General features: G+C 43.5%; 1 pseudogene; it reads left to right on the top strand.

The window, feature by feature from the left end:
* Positions 1 to 2,338: 2,338 nt before the first annotated feature.
* LOC147018913 (uncharacterized) lies at positions 2,339 to 3,295 on the top strand (annotated as a pseudogene).
* Positions 3,296 to 13,636: the final 10,341 nt, after the last annotated feature.

Genomic DNA, 13,636 nt, shown 5'->3' with positions numbered 1-13,636 from the left:
TCACAACCATCAGTCCGATGGACGTCAAATTTGGTGTTAGACGTCATTGAGGGCAGTCCAACAAAATGGAATGATAAACACTGAAAAAAATCGAAAGTTTAAAAATGACGTCATCTTGTGTCGTCATTTTGACGCACTTCCAATGACGTCACTACCAATCGCGGACTACGATCCTGAAAGCTCTTATTTCACGGAACATTTTAACGTTGGTTTCATGTCAATAGCTCTATTAGATCTGAAGTTATGCCGACAAGTATATTTTGACCTTGAGTGTGACCTTGACCTTGACCATAGAGTTAATTTGCAAAACCTGTTCATAAATAAGCAGATATTTTGGTACTGATCATAATGCCTGGATTTGGGACAATTTCATTTACAAACTACATAGATATTTGAATATAAAATATCAGGACATTTTAGCCACAATTGAAAAACGTTATGTTCAAACATCAATGAGGTCATAACGGTCAGTCCGAACGACGTCAAATTTGGTGTGTGACGTCCTTAAGGTAAGTCCTACAAAACCGTATGATCAAAACTGATGAGGTCGAAAATTGAAAATTTACATCATCTTGTGACGTCATTTTGACACACTTCTGATGACGTCACATCAAATCTGACACCACGTACACGAAAGGTATTTCGTCATGGAACAATATGGCGTTGGTTGCATGTCGATAGCTGTCTTATGAAGGAAGTTATGCTCAAAAGTTTGTTTTTGACCTTTTCATGACCTTGACCTTGACCCGATCGCTCCCAAAATCTAATCAAATCGTCCTTGGATAATCACGAATCATCCCACCAATTTTCATGCTTCTTCTACTTCTTCTTTCGGCTGCTCCCGTGAGGGGTCGCCACAGCGGATCATCCGTATGATCCGCATATTGATTTGGCACATGTTTTACGCCGGATGCCCTTCCTGACGCAACTCTGGTCGCCTCTTACGACACAGGGATATGGTACACCTATTTTAACCGGGGTATACACCGGCCCAGTACACTGGTACTCACTTCGCCGACCTCGGAAGGATGACAGACTGAGTCAAACCCCTGGTGTATTAATTCAGTTGTCCAACGGGGCTTGAACTCAGGACGTTTTGGATCCCAAGCCGCTGCCCTAACCACTGCGCCAATACCAGGCTCATATATATATATATATATATATATATATATATATATATATATATATATATATATATATATATATATATATATATACATATATATACATAAATACATATATACATATATATATATATATATATATATATATATATATACATACATATATATATAAAAAAATATATATATGTATATATATATATATACTTGTCGGTGACTAAACCGTCTCCCCCTCCAAGTTTCTTGGTGAGGAGGGTGTAGATATGGACACCCAGCAGGATGAAGAACAAAACCTGTCAGAGGGCAGAGGAGCTCCTTGTGGGCCAATGGCCATCCATATCTAATGCCCCAACTGTGTCTGCGGATGACCTCCTGCAGTTGAGTTACTTTATATGAAGAGGCTGGTGGCAGGATTTGCACTCCGGCCACCGTAAAACCCTTCATTCCACAAAACATTCCACAAGCAGTAAAAAAAAAAATCTGAAAACCCACACCGTGGGAGTACCTCATGTGCAGCTTCCCTTCACAGGGCAGCTCACTGGATGAAGGGATTGGGACATTCCCGGGTCAGATTGCGGTAGAGTGTGTAGGGGTGGTGCTGAGGTGTAATCCACCAGACGGTGGTTTCCTTTGGTTAACCTGAGGCGGTCCCTTCGGGTGGGTTCCTGGAATGTGGTAGAGGCCAATGGGCTGACCACGTGCCTCGTGATTGCAGCAGGTTGATCAGCATCTCAAGGAGATGGGGATGGGCCAGGGATCTGCCTGGGGGATGGCCAGACGGAGGCCCCTGGAGTACCGGTTGAAAGTGGACGCAGTGACGGGCTGCTCCGGTGCATGCTCAGATACCTGATCTGACCTGAAAGACATGTTCCACGTATTGAACTCGTTTGTGATTTTATCTTCATCTGCAGAGAGTGAAGAAGCTGCTGCTTGCCGGTTTTAGGGATGACAGATGGTACAGCAGAGGGTGGAGTCATCAGCAAAGAGATACAGTAGCCTATATAGGATTGTCCAGAGAGTCGGAGAGATCATTGATGAAAACCAGAAAATGAACCCTGCCCAGAACACTGCCTTGAGAATCTCCAGCCTGGACAGGAAGAGGGGGTGAAAGAACTCCATTTTGGGCCATACGTTGACTGCAACAGGAGAGGAAGTCTGCGAGCCATGAGTGGAGATGGCCTTGGACACCATAGGAAGAGAGTAGTAACACTGGTCACATGAACGGTTCATATGTTCTATTAGAACAGAAATTTGGACATCAAATGTTGCATTTTGCCTGTCGTCACCATGTGCATGAAATTGTCCTCGAGGCAGTCACAGTTACTTGCCTTGGTCCTTCAACAGGACCTGACATCGCCTTGTTCAAGAGATTTCAAGGCCAGTGGCAATTCATCGACCAGGAGAAATTTGAAATTTTGACTGTACATGAGAATGAGCAAGAATTTGTGAGTGTTGATGATACGATATTATTTGCAAAAGAGCAATTGAAAAAATACCAGCCCCGTGATGATTATAAAGAACAATTGTAACTCTCAATAATCTCACTCGGTGGCGTCCCGAAGAGAGAAATTCGATTCAGGCTTCCTGGGGCTTTGCACCGGGCCCGCTGGATGGCGAAAGCCATATATAGAACCAAAATCTTTCTATTCAGAAAACAATTCAAACTAACTAAACGAGAGGAAAAAGGAATGTGGAATCTAACTGTGTTTGTGATTGGGATTTACATTAAACATTGGTTTACTGCTCCTAGTGCCGTCAGAGCTCCCGTAAATGACCTGGAATTTTTGAAGAAACTGGAATCGTATAAAATCGTGAATGAGGAAATTTCGAGAATAGCTGTGAAGAAGTTCTCTGGACATTTATGGTACCTGAGTGAGGAACTAATTCCACTAGCTCTATTTGATAAGGTTTCTGCTGAAACTAAGGCAAGAATTAGCGCTGCGATAACCCAGGGAGATGGAACAGAATTGGACCATCATCCAAGCAAACGAACTACTGTACGAGTTCACGATATTCCAAGAAGAGAACTGTGGGATTTCCCAACTCAAAATTCCCAACGTTTTTTCGTGTTCCTAGAATTGCCGATAGCTTTTTTGAACGATGACCCAGTAACATGGCATCAGAGCGAAAGTTACAATGCAGCACTGGCTATTTTCTCAAAACTCAAGCAGTGAACGACAATGCAGAACGTGGAGTAGCTCTAATGAAGGAACACAATGAAATACTCACTTCCAACGAGGACCAAAAACAATATTTGCTCCAGGTTGTTTCAGAGCAAAGAAGGAAAATGCCGACCTGCAAGAAAGAACTTTTGCACGAATAGTGAAATTGTTCAATGCATTATTATGCAAGTATTCAGTGATGAGAAAATTGAAAATTGATGAAATAAATGCCTAATGATTGTAAATTCATGACCTGTATTACTTTTTATTTTTTTATTTTTTATTTTAGATTTAATTTAGATTTTATTTTTCTTATTTTCGGTTATTGGAATTTTTTTAAATTCTGAAATTTCAATGTCTGGTAGCGACCCCTAAACAAAGTTTGATTTGGCTGAAACTTCATCAGTGGTGTTTTCTAATGAAAAGGAAAAGAAATGGGGGGGGGGGGGGTGAGAGTTGCAACTTTCAATTTTTTTTTTTAAATAGAAACCGACCTAACCTCAGTAATCAGTTCAGAAAATCAGCAGGAATAATACTTACCAGAACGTGGAAAATCCTGGTGCTCGAAATATCCTCTGAATTGTTCCTGCACAAACATGAACACGTTCACATTTTTATTATTGAAACATCTTCGACATAAATATGCATTTCCACATATTTTACACAATCACAGTCTGAATTTATTGGAAGTTCAATTTTAATTGGACATCCAACAATTTCCCGCACTCACGTCTTTTGGAAGCAAGACTCGTTACCAGTCATCCCAACCCACAAGGCTTTACGTACCAGCTTGCCAGCATTCCACCCAACAATGCATTGCATCCTCTCCCTCATGGACTCGGTCTCACGCAGTGCATTGCTGGACTTCATGCCACCATGTACTGTACAGCACGGTACTTTATTACCTCCACCATCGAAGCTGAAGGAGGTTATGTTTTCACCCCCTTCTGTTTGTTTGTTTGTGTGCAGGATATCTCAACAAGTAGTGGACGAATTTGGATGAAATTTTGTGGACAGGTTGGGTGTGTGACAAGGACGAACTGCTTAGATTTTCGTGATGATCCGGGTCCGGATCCGACGACTAGAATTTTTCACCATTGAGAGATCGGGCCAAAAACGATATATCGCACAATATCTCAAAAATGTATCGAGCCCAAAATGTTCTCCTGGATCAGGCATTGCGTAGCGGAGGTATATGCTCTACTGAGTGCCCTTCTAGTTTAATCAGTGTAATTTATCATGGTAGCCGTTGAATAATGAGTGGTAAATGATGTGGTAACGCAAAGGGTGAACCTGCACATACCATCCTTTCAGAAAGTGTTCACACCGCTCGACTTTTGTCACACTTTGTTGTGTTACAGGTTGAATTTAAAATGCATTAAAAGGAAAGTTTTTGTCACTGATCCACACAAAATACCACATAATGACAAAGTGAAAACATGTTTTCAGAAATTTTTACAAATTAATGAAAAATGAAAAGCTGCAATGTCTTGCATCAAGAAGCATTCAACTCCCTGAGTCAATACTTTGTCGAAACACATTTGGCAGCGATTACAGCTTCGAGTCTTCTTGGGTATGTCCATATCAGCTTTGCACATCAGGATTTGGGGATTTTCTTAGTATTATCCTCGGCTGGAATAGTACCATTCTCTTGGATTTGAGCCGCAACTTCTGACTGAAGACTCCGGTGGACGCTGCAGTTGTGGATCATCCTCCAGCGACCATCAACGAGCACATGGTCAATCTCCTTTGCCACACAACCAGCGATGGAACACCAAGTCCAGCGATAATGCTGAGGTCGCCAAAACGATGAATCTGCCACCCCAAGTCCACGACTTCTTGCAAAGTCAAGAAACTCAATTATCATGGGAGTCAGCTTATTGGACACAGCTATAGCAACTCCTTGGGCATGGTAACCATCAGAGCGACCCGACCAGTAGTCGGTGTAACCAGCCACCATGATCTCACCACAATCTCATCTCCGAGCCTCAGAAAGTGCTGCAATACTGATGTTCAAACGCTGGAATTCAGATGAGAGTCGAGACAGGTGATCATCCTCTTTTCCAGAAGAGTATATTCTCGGCACACACTTGAAGCGACCGACTCAGGTGAACCCAAGGAGACTGCAGTCTGGTGGACAAAACCTCAGCACCACCCCAATACACACAACCACAAACCGACCCAGGAAGGTTACCCCGTGCTTTTACCTCAACATCATACATGGGTAAATGTATGCAATCCTTGATTGCTCGTTCTAGTTAACTGCACCACTGAAGGCAGAAGGAGGTTATGCTTTCACCCTTGTCTGTCTGTCTGTGAGCAGGATATCTCAAAAAGTTATGGATGTATTCAGACGAAATTTAGTGGACAGGTTGGGTGTATGCAAAGACAAATTGATTAGGTTTTGGTGAAGATTCGGATCCGGAGACAAGAATATTTTCAGTGATTCTTCACCATTGAGACGTGGGGCCAAAAACTAAATGAAGCATGATATCTCAAAAGTTGTGTTCACGGATTTAGACAAAACTTGGTGGATGAGTTGGATAGGTGACAAGAACGAGACAATTCAATTTTAGTTCAGGTCCAGATCCATATCCAGCCCATCAGTGAGATACAAAACTTAAACTGTTCAACGTGGTGGAGGTGTGCCCTCCACAGAATGCCTTTCCAGTTTCATATAAAATACAATTTTAGGACGAGTTTTTCTCACTACTTACTTCATCTTCGTCAACCTTCTCCAGAGTTGCCCGATTCAAAAAAGAAGATGAAAAAGTCCGTTTGTTGTCCATTTGGTGAGAAACATTCATTCAGAATCACCAAACACTTGGTAAAAGATCAAGCTCTACATTGACAAAGTAAGAGTAAAACAAGTTTTACTAACTGGAGACGTGTCGAGAAGGGGACATTCGTTGGTCCCATATATGTTTTGAATTTGAAATCGAAATCTGTTAAATCTGCATCACGTCTTTGAAAAAGACAACAAGAGACATTTTAAGGGCACAATGTCACATAAAAATGTCCTTAACTGTACACTGTATAATGTTATATCTATACATTTTTCTAATTCATCAAACCTTTACATCCAACAAGTGAAACCACAACTCTGCCGTCCCCTCCCTCTCCCTTCCCCCACTCTAAAAATTCGAACATAAGCAAGAAAGAGCAATCAGAGATTGCAGACCCTTGTTTTACAGTGCCTTCAGAAAGTATTCACACCCCTCGACTTTTCTTACATTTTATTGTGTTGCAGCCTGAATTAAAAATGGAGTCTATTTAAAGTTTTTGCCAATCTGGACAAAATACCCCATAATGACAAAGTGACAACTTGTTTTGAGAAACTTTTACAAATTAATGAAAAATGAAAGGCTGAAATGTCTTGTGTCAAAAAGTATTCAACCCTCCCCCCCCCCCCCAAGTCAATATTTTCAATAAGCGTGTTTGGCAGCGATGACAGCTTCGAGTCTTCTTGAATATGTCTGCATTGGCTTTGCACATCTGGATTTGGAGATTTTCTCACATTATTCCTTGCATATTTGCTGAAGTACTGTCAAGTTGGATGTGGCACGTCAGTGAATAGCAATTTTCAAGTATTTCCACAGATTCTCAATGAGATTCAAGTCTGGGCTTTGCCTGGGCCACTCCAGGACTTTTACATTCTTGTTCTGACGCCATTCCAGCGTTGCCTTGGCTGTATGCTTGGGGACATTGTCCTGTTGGAATGTAAATCTTCGTCACAATCTCAAATCTTTTGCACTCTGAAGCAGGTTCTCCTCAAAGATTTTCCTGTATTTGACTCCATTCATTGTTTCCTCTATCCATACAAGGCTCCCAGTCCCTGCCGCTGAAAAGCATCCCCATAGCATGATGCTGCAACCACCATGCTTCATGGTAGGGATGGTGTTAGATGGGTACTACTTTGCATTCAGGCCAAAGAGTTCAATTTTCATCTCATCAGACCACAGAATCTTTTGCCTCATGCTCTCAGTCTTTCACGTGCATTTTTGCAAACTCCAGGCATGCTGGCAAGTGCCTTTTTCTCAGGAGTGGCTTCTGTCTGGCCACTCTCCCATAAAGCCAAGATTTGTGAAGTGTTGCAGAGACGGTTGTCCTTCCAGCAGGTTCTCCCATCTCAGCCAAGGAAAATCATCTGTTGTTCTTCCAGAGTGGTCATTGGGTTCTTGGTCACTTCCCTGATCAAAGTCCTTCTTTCCCAGTTGCTCAGTTTGGTCGGCTGGCCAGCTTTAGGAAGAGCGAGCGATTCAGATGAAGATGGCGACAATGGAGGTGTTAGTGAGAATGAAAACGCAGGTCACATGTTCACTACAGATTGGAAGGTTTAGTATTTCCATTCAATTGGTTCGCGGGTGGCAGCCAAAGTGACCACTGTATTCGTCGTATGTGTGTGTGTGTGTGTGTGTGTGTGTGTGTGTGTGTGTGTGTGTGTGTGTGTGTGTGTGTGTGTGTGTGTGTGTGTGTGTGTGTGTGTGTGTGTGTGTGTGTGTGTGTGTGTGTGTGTGTGTTTGTGAGTCCGTCTGTGTTTCCAGAGCACAGCTCAGTGGTCTTTGATTCTATCTTGATGAAACTTGGACATGTGTTAGATATCAATGTCCAGTTGTATTTTCCTAGAGGTGGCCATGGCGACACCCAATAAGGGTGGAGCCACGCCCACAAAATAGCCATTTTTGAGGGGTAGCCAAATTAAAAATCTATCTTCTGCAGAATTGATCGAATCGGAAAGGGGTTTCGATATTTGGATAGTACTTGGATATGCCGACAGCGATACAGAGCCTGATTTTTCCATTTCGTCACAAGGTCACAAACTTAGAAAATAACGATTTTTAACGGTTTAACTTGATTTTCTGTGGCTTGGTTGAGGGAAATTCTGCAACCAACTAACTTCAATCAGCCATAACATGCATTCTGTTTCCTTATTTCAATATCAATGTCCTCGTTTGACCTTTAAAGGTCACATAAAGGCCAAATCTTCAAAGTGGTCAGAATCTAACCGTGGTTTCGGAATTTTGTAGTTAACAGTCTTCAGTAACTCATCGTGTTGACCCTTTTCTCTATTTCAAGGTCTTTTGTCCTTGTTTTTTGACCTTTAATGGTCACATACAGGTCACATTTTCAAAGTTGTCAGAATTAAACCGGGTTTTCGACATTCTACATTAACCGGGTAACCGCAATGTATGCTACAGAAATCAATGAGTGCATGGGCGCCAGCTCTGACCACTCGCCTTTGACCTATAAAGGTCACAAAGGTCAATTTTTCTAATTTGTCAGATTTGAATCGTGTTTTCGATATATTTAACTCAGTAAGCCATCTAAAAATCACCATCGTATACTCAACGGCCTTATACCAGTGTTATACGATTCTGCCTTGCTACAGCCCACGAACCATCGTCACCTTCCAGCTTGTCCATTATTGACCGTTTGCAAGGGGTTTTGTAGTAATTGATAAATTGGTTACATCACTCCAGCAGAAACACGATGTTTCATGGACACGACAGCACGGCACAGACACAACGGTGGGACACAGCACAGACATGAGGGGACACGACAGCATGAACACAATACGACGGTGGGATACAGCACGGCACAGCACAGACACGACATGACAAAGCATGGCCATGACAGTGGGACAAGACACGACACGGGCATGAGGGTGGGACACGACAAGTCACAGCACAGACATTCTCTCTCAGCTGTGGAGGGGAACCATAAGATGTAGCCATGTCTGTTGTTTCATAACAGTTCTCTGTAACATTTTCCAAGCGCAAAGTCAAAAGCGAACATTTTCTCGGTCCGATCCACACTCGGGTATTTCGAACAAATTTGTCCAATTTCTGCAAAACTAAGGGTCCTTCGGCGTGAAATTATCTCGGTTTGTACAACTACCCCCAATCACCAAGGACACATCTGTGGTGTTCACGGATCAGACGGACAGCAGATCATTAGGCCATGAGCGCCAGTAAGCGGGAACCCTTTTTTATTGCGGGAAACGGAAGGACAGGCACGCCACCCAGCGGGCGGAACATAACATCAAAACCCAATCACGTGACGCCAAACATCCAATCCACATACAGCACATTTCCTCCCTCTCTAAATGGCCAAAATTAACAGACGAAATCCTCCAAATACTGAGACCACTTTCTGAGCCGTTCAGGACGAATGCGGGCAGCGAGGAGACATAGAAACAGAATCTTCCTGATTCGGCAGGGGTGACATACCAGTAGGACTCGTCACATTTTTAGCATCAAGAGCACCAGGTAGAAAAGCTTGTGCATTTTGTGATATGCCTTGTAAGGATAGAGGAAACAATGAATGGTGAGAGCTTCGCGCTCTGTCTGAGAGTAGCGCTGTTCAACGTCGCTGAGCGCGCAGCTGGCATATGCAATGGTCTTGCCTTCCTGAACGAGAATGGCTCCGAGGCCAACTGGACTAGCCTCGACCACAAACTGTGAATTTTTTAGGGTCGAAGTTTCGCGAAGTTGTGTCCTCGGACAGCGCCTCCTTGACGTCGTTGAACGACTTCACTTCGGTCGGTCCCCAAGACCATGCTGATCCTTGTTTCGTGAGCTGGCGCAGAGGCTCGGTCAAGGTAGTGAAGTTTCAGATGAATCTGGCACTGCACTGCGCCGTGCCCAAGAAAGAGCGTACCTCAGATGAGTTTTTTGATCGGCACATGACGGCAAAATGACCAAGGCGGTTGCACTTGTAGCATGTTACGTTTCGGGAGCATATGCAGTCATCACCGGTGTGGCCCATCCGACCAAACGATTGCATTGTGTGTCTCTGCGATGATCCTGACGGGATTCTGTGCGGGGCGGTTGTTGTGGTTTTCCACCACGGCGGCTGTTGTGACCTCCTCGCTGGGACGGCTTCTGCGCGTTGTGGCTCTCGCTGTGGACGGCGTACGCTTTCTCAGGATCGGTGCGTTCATGAGCCATCTCAGCGGCTCGTCGCTCCGAGGCCTCCATTGCTTGGGCGAGTTCCAGCGCGGTCTTCAGCGTCAGGTTCTTCTGCGCGAGCAGTTTGGTACGGAGACGCTTTGACTTGCAGGCGTCAATGATCTGGTCACGGATGAAGTCATTGATGACCTCGGGCTCAAATTCGCTGAAGCAGGTCTTCGCCATGGTGCGTAGACGTTGGGAAATTGAGCTACGGTTTCTCCATCCTTCTGCTTCTCTTGGGGGAACAGGTGTCGGGAGTATGAGGTGTTTATAAAGAGTCAGCCGGCCGCCATACTGGTTTCAACACTCGCTTTATTCCGTCCTCATCCGAGGGGACTTCCGGTTCCGGGGTCCCGATATTATTTGGATATGACACATCGAACACTGGAAATTTGTCAATCGGACAAGCGGTTGACGAGTAAAATATGAATCGAGCAAAAAAAAGATCAAAATGTGTCGAATAACAATATTAATAATAATACTCACAATAATACTAATAATGATAATTTAAAAAATGATATGATTAAAATGATTGGCTTTTCCATATTCACAGAATAAAGCTTCGTTAAACATTTGACAACGAAATCCGGAATGGAAAAAAGTTCCGCCCGGACACACACAGAGAGACCATGTGAGGGTTAAAAGGATTAACCACCGAGTTTTAATCAGTGGAAATTCGTGGCCGAGTGGTCTGGGACTCGGCTGGGTGTCAGATCTTGAACCTGTCTGTGTTCTCGGTTCAAATCCTGCTCACTCCCGTTAATTTCCTGAGACACGATCCTATCTGTAAACCACCCATGTGGTTCACAGGTGTCCAGGGGATTGAATATACCCAGACCCCTCGCTGCGGTTTCCAGTATTTTTAACTAATTATCCTCATTACACATTTTAATTCGTCCATTTTACAGGTTTGTTGTGGTTTCATCACCATCACCTCCCCATTCAATATTATTCTTGGAGAGGATTTAAATGATGTCATAAATCCTTCGGGAATGATGCATTCAGGTAAATCATCGATGCAGCATCGGGGAAGGTAAAAATAAAATCAAATAAAATACACGTTTCCTTCCAAGCAACTTCAACGCGAGAAGCCTGAGGCCTACCAAGTTACGGTTGCCTAGCGACGGTTCGTGTCACACGGGTTCATGCTGAAATAAATGGGCAATGGCAGAATCGAGTGTTTGATCGCTTTACTTCTTTTTACGATTCGTTTTCACTGTTGTCAGAGACATCGATAAGGATCACGAACAACACGTCGTTGTTTTTGAACGAATCTCAAACTGAACGCTCTGTGGGAATGTCGTTTTGAGCAAATGTCCATTCGCCGTTCCAATGGTGGACGGAAGCTTTGTGGGAAACGTTCCACGGGTTGTTTCAAGTGTTACTAAACAGGAATAGTGTCATTTTACTCGAAAACATCAATTCAGTATCGCAGCTTTCACTCTGCGTTCACCATCTGTGTTGTGATCCCACCCACGTTCACTGCAGGCATCAAGCGGCTTGCTATCGCTTACCAAGCCACTCGTTCCTTATCAACCATTTTTCAATCCGCTCGTCAATTTGCTCAGAAAGATAAGCAAGTGATTTCGAGGAGCAGGAGGATATTGGGACCATTCTCTGTGCAGAGCGTTGATGCCGCCTCGGCTGTCTCCTTGGCTCTTGGGCACAATCCTGGACGTGTCGCCACTCCGACACTGGACACCAGCATGGTGGCACTCATTCTGCCGACCTCTTTCGGATGACAGGCCGAGTTCACCCCTCTTCGTATTAATTCAACAGCTGAGCGGGATTTTAACTCAGGACCCTCGGATCCAATGCCCACCACCCGAACCATTGAGCCAACACCTGGCATCGTGATTTGGAGATGCTTCATTGTGTTTGCAAAGATGGCCGCCGCAGTCATCATCATTGATATTGATATTTGTCGACTCCATGATGATCATTTTCATGGAATTGGTTCACATGGTACATTTATTCAGTATTATGTTTGTCTTAAAATCTACGAGGTGCATACCAACATTCGGATTTGGGTTGTTAAAGAAAGTGCAGACTTAAAGTTGATTTGAAAGGACAGAAAAAAAATGTCAAATTGGATGTATTTTTCATGAGAAAGGCCAAATAATGTCTCAGACCATCTGGGCCTGAAGAAATCCAGTCTATCTTTAAATGCTGAAATTCCTGGTACAGTACTCAAACCACATCAGGGTGAATGGCATTCCGTACAGGATCATAATTCCATGGGAAAAGGTCGAGGAAGAGAGCAGAGTGCCGACTCGCTGCTGCACGGATGCGACAGCATGATTGATGCGTGATGAACACACAGAAAAAGATGAACCTCAATTAGAAACCGAACATATAAATTTCCATGACTTTGCCTCTGGAATGACATGCGTATACCAATCAACGTGAATAAACTTCAAGTTCTTTGATGTCTACTTCCACAATATCATGAAACACTTCATAAGGTATTTGCCATGGATAAGCAGTTTATCAATCGAATCAGTCATAAATCGAGTGCAAAATATACATCATCGTAATCACAAAAATAAGATCAATGGACCTTCAGCATTATCTGGGCCTTGGCCTAATATTGTCACCCAAGTTTGATAACACCCTGATTGGTGGGTCTGGAGAAAACGTTTTTTGAAGGAATTTCCGGATTTTCCCAATAATCTATTCAATCCGCCATTTCAACACACTTTCGGTCACGTGATAGACCAGTGGTTTTCAAACTTTTTTTAGTGGCGACACAATTTCAGAACCTCTCTGCATCGCGCGACCCAAAAGATTCAAAACCCAATTCATAATATTTAAGATAAGATTTTCATATGACACAAGAAAATTTACTGTTGACTTAATTCACCATCGTCATGTTTTCATGGACGAGTAAACGGAGAATAGCCGACAGTATCCAAATAGTACAGTTGAATGTTTCAGAAGTTTAGTCCAAATGACATTTCGATACATCAGTGAGAAGGATGAGCCTGCTTTTCAGAAACCAACTTCTCTATTCGTGGAGAAGTCGATGACAATGCCAGGATCATATCATGCTCCATTTCTAAGCAATATCTGTACTTTGTTTCAATCACCACCATGGTGGAGAACGACTGCTCACAAAAGTATGGTGAAGGATATGGCATGAGAACCTGAATGGCGCGCCGTGACAGGGCAGTGTCTGACGCGCCGTGTCCGATGGCAGTATTTTGCACCAGAATGTCGACAACGAATTCGTCCGCGCAAGAGATTGCGCTCCTGAATCCTGCTGGATCTGTACAAGCTCTTCCTGTGCTGTATCATCTTCATCAGCAATCGAGTCCAGTGGAGCCGTGAAGGGATCCCGAACCACAGAAAAGGACTGCACATCCAGCTCAGGGATATGGTGATCGAACTGTTCAATGAG

Source organism: Eptatretus burgeri, chromosome 10, assembly GCF_056783735.1.
Source record: "Eptatretus burgeri isolate ZD-2024b chromosome 10, Ebu_testis_v1, whole genome shotgun sequence".
NCBI lineage: Eukaryota > Metazoa > Chordata > Myxini > Myxiniformes > Myxinidae > Eptatretus > Eptatretus burgeri.
Note: the sequence above shows the minus strand (reverse complement) of the source record. Positions and strands in the feature narration are given on the sequence as shown.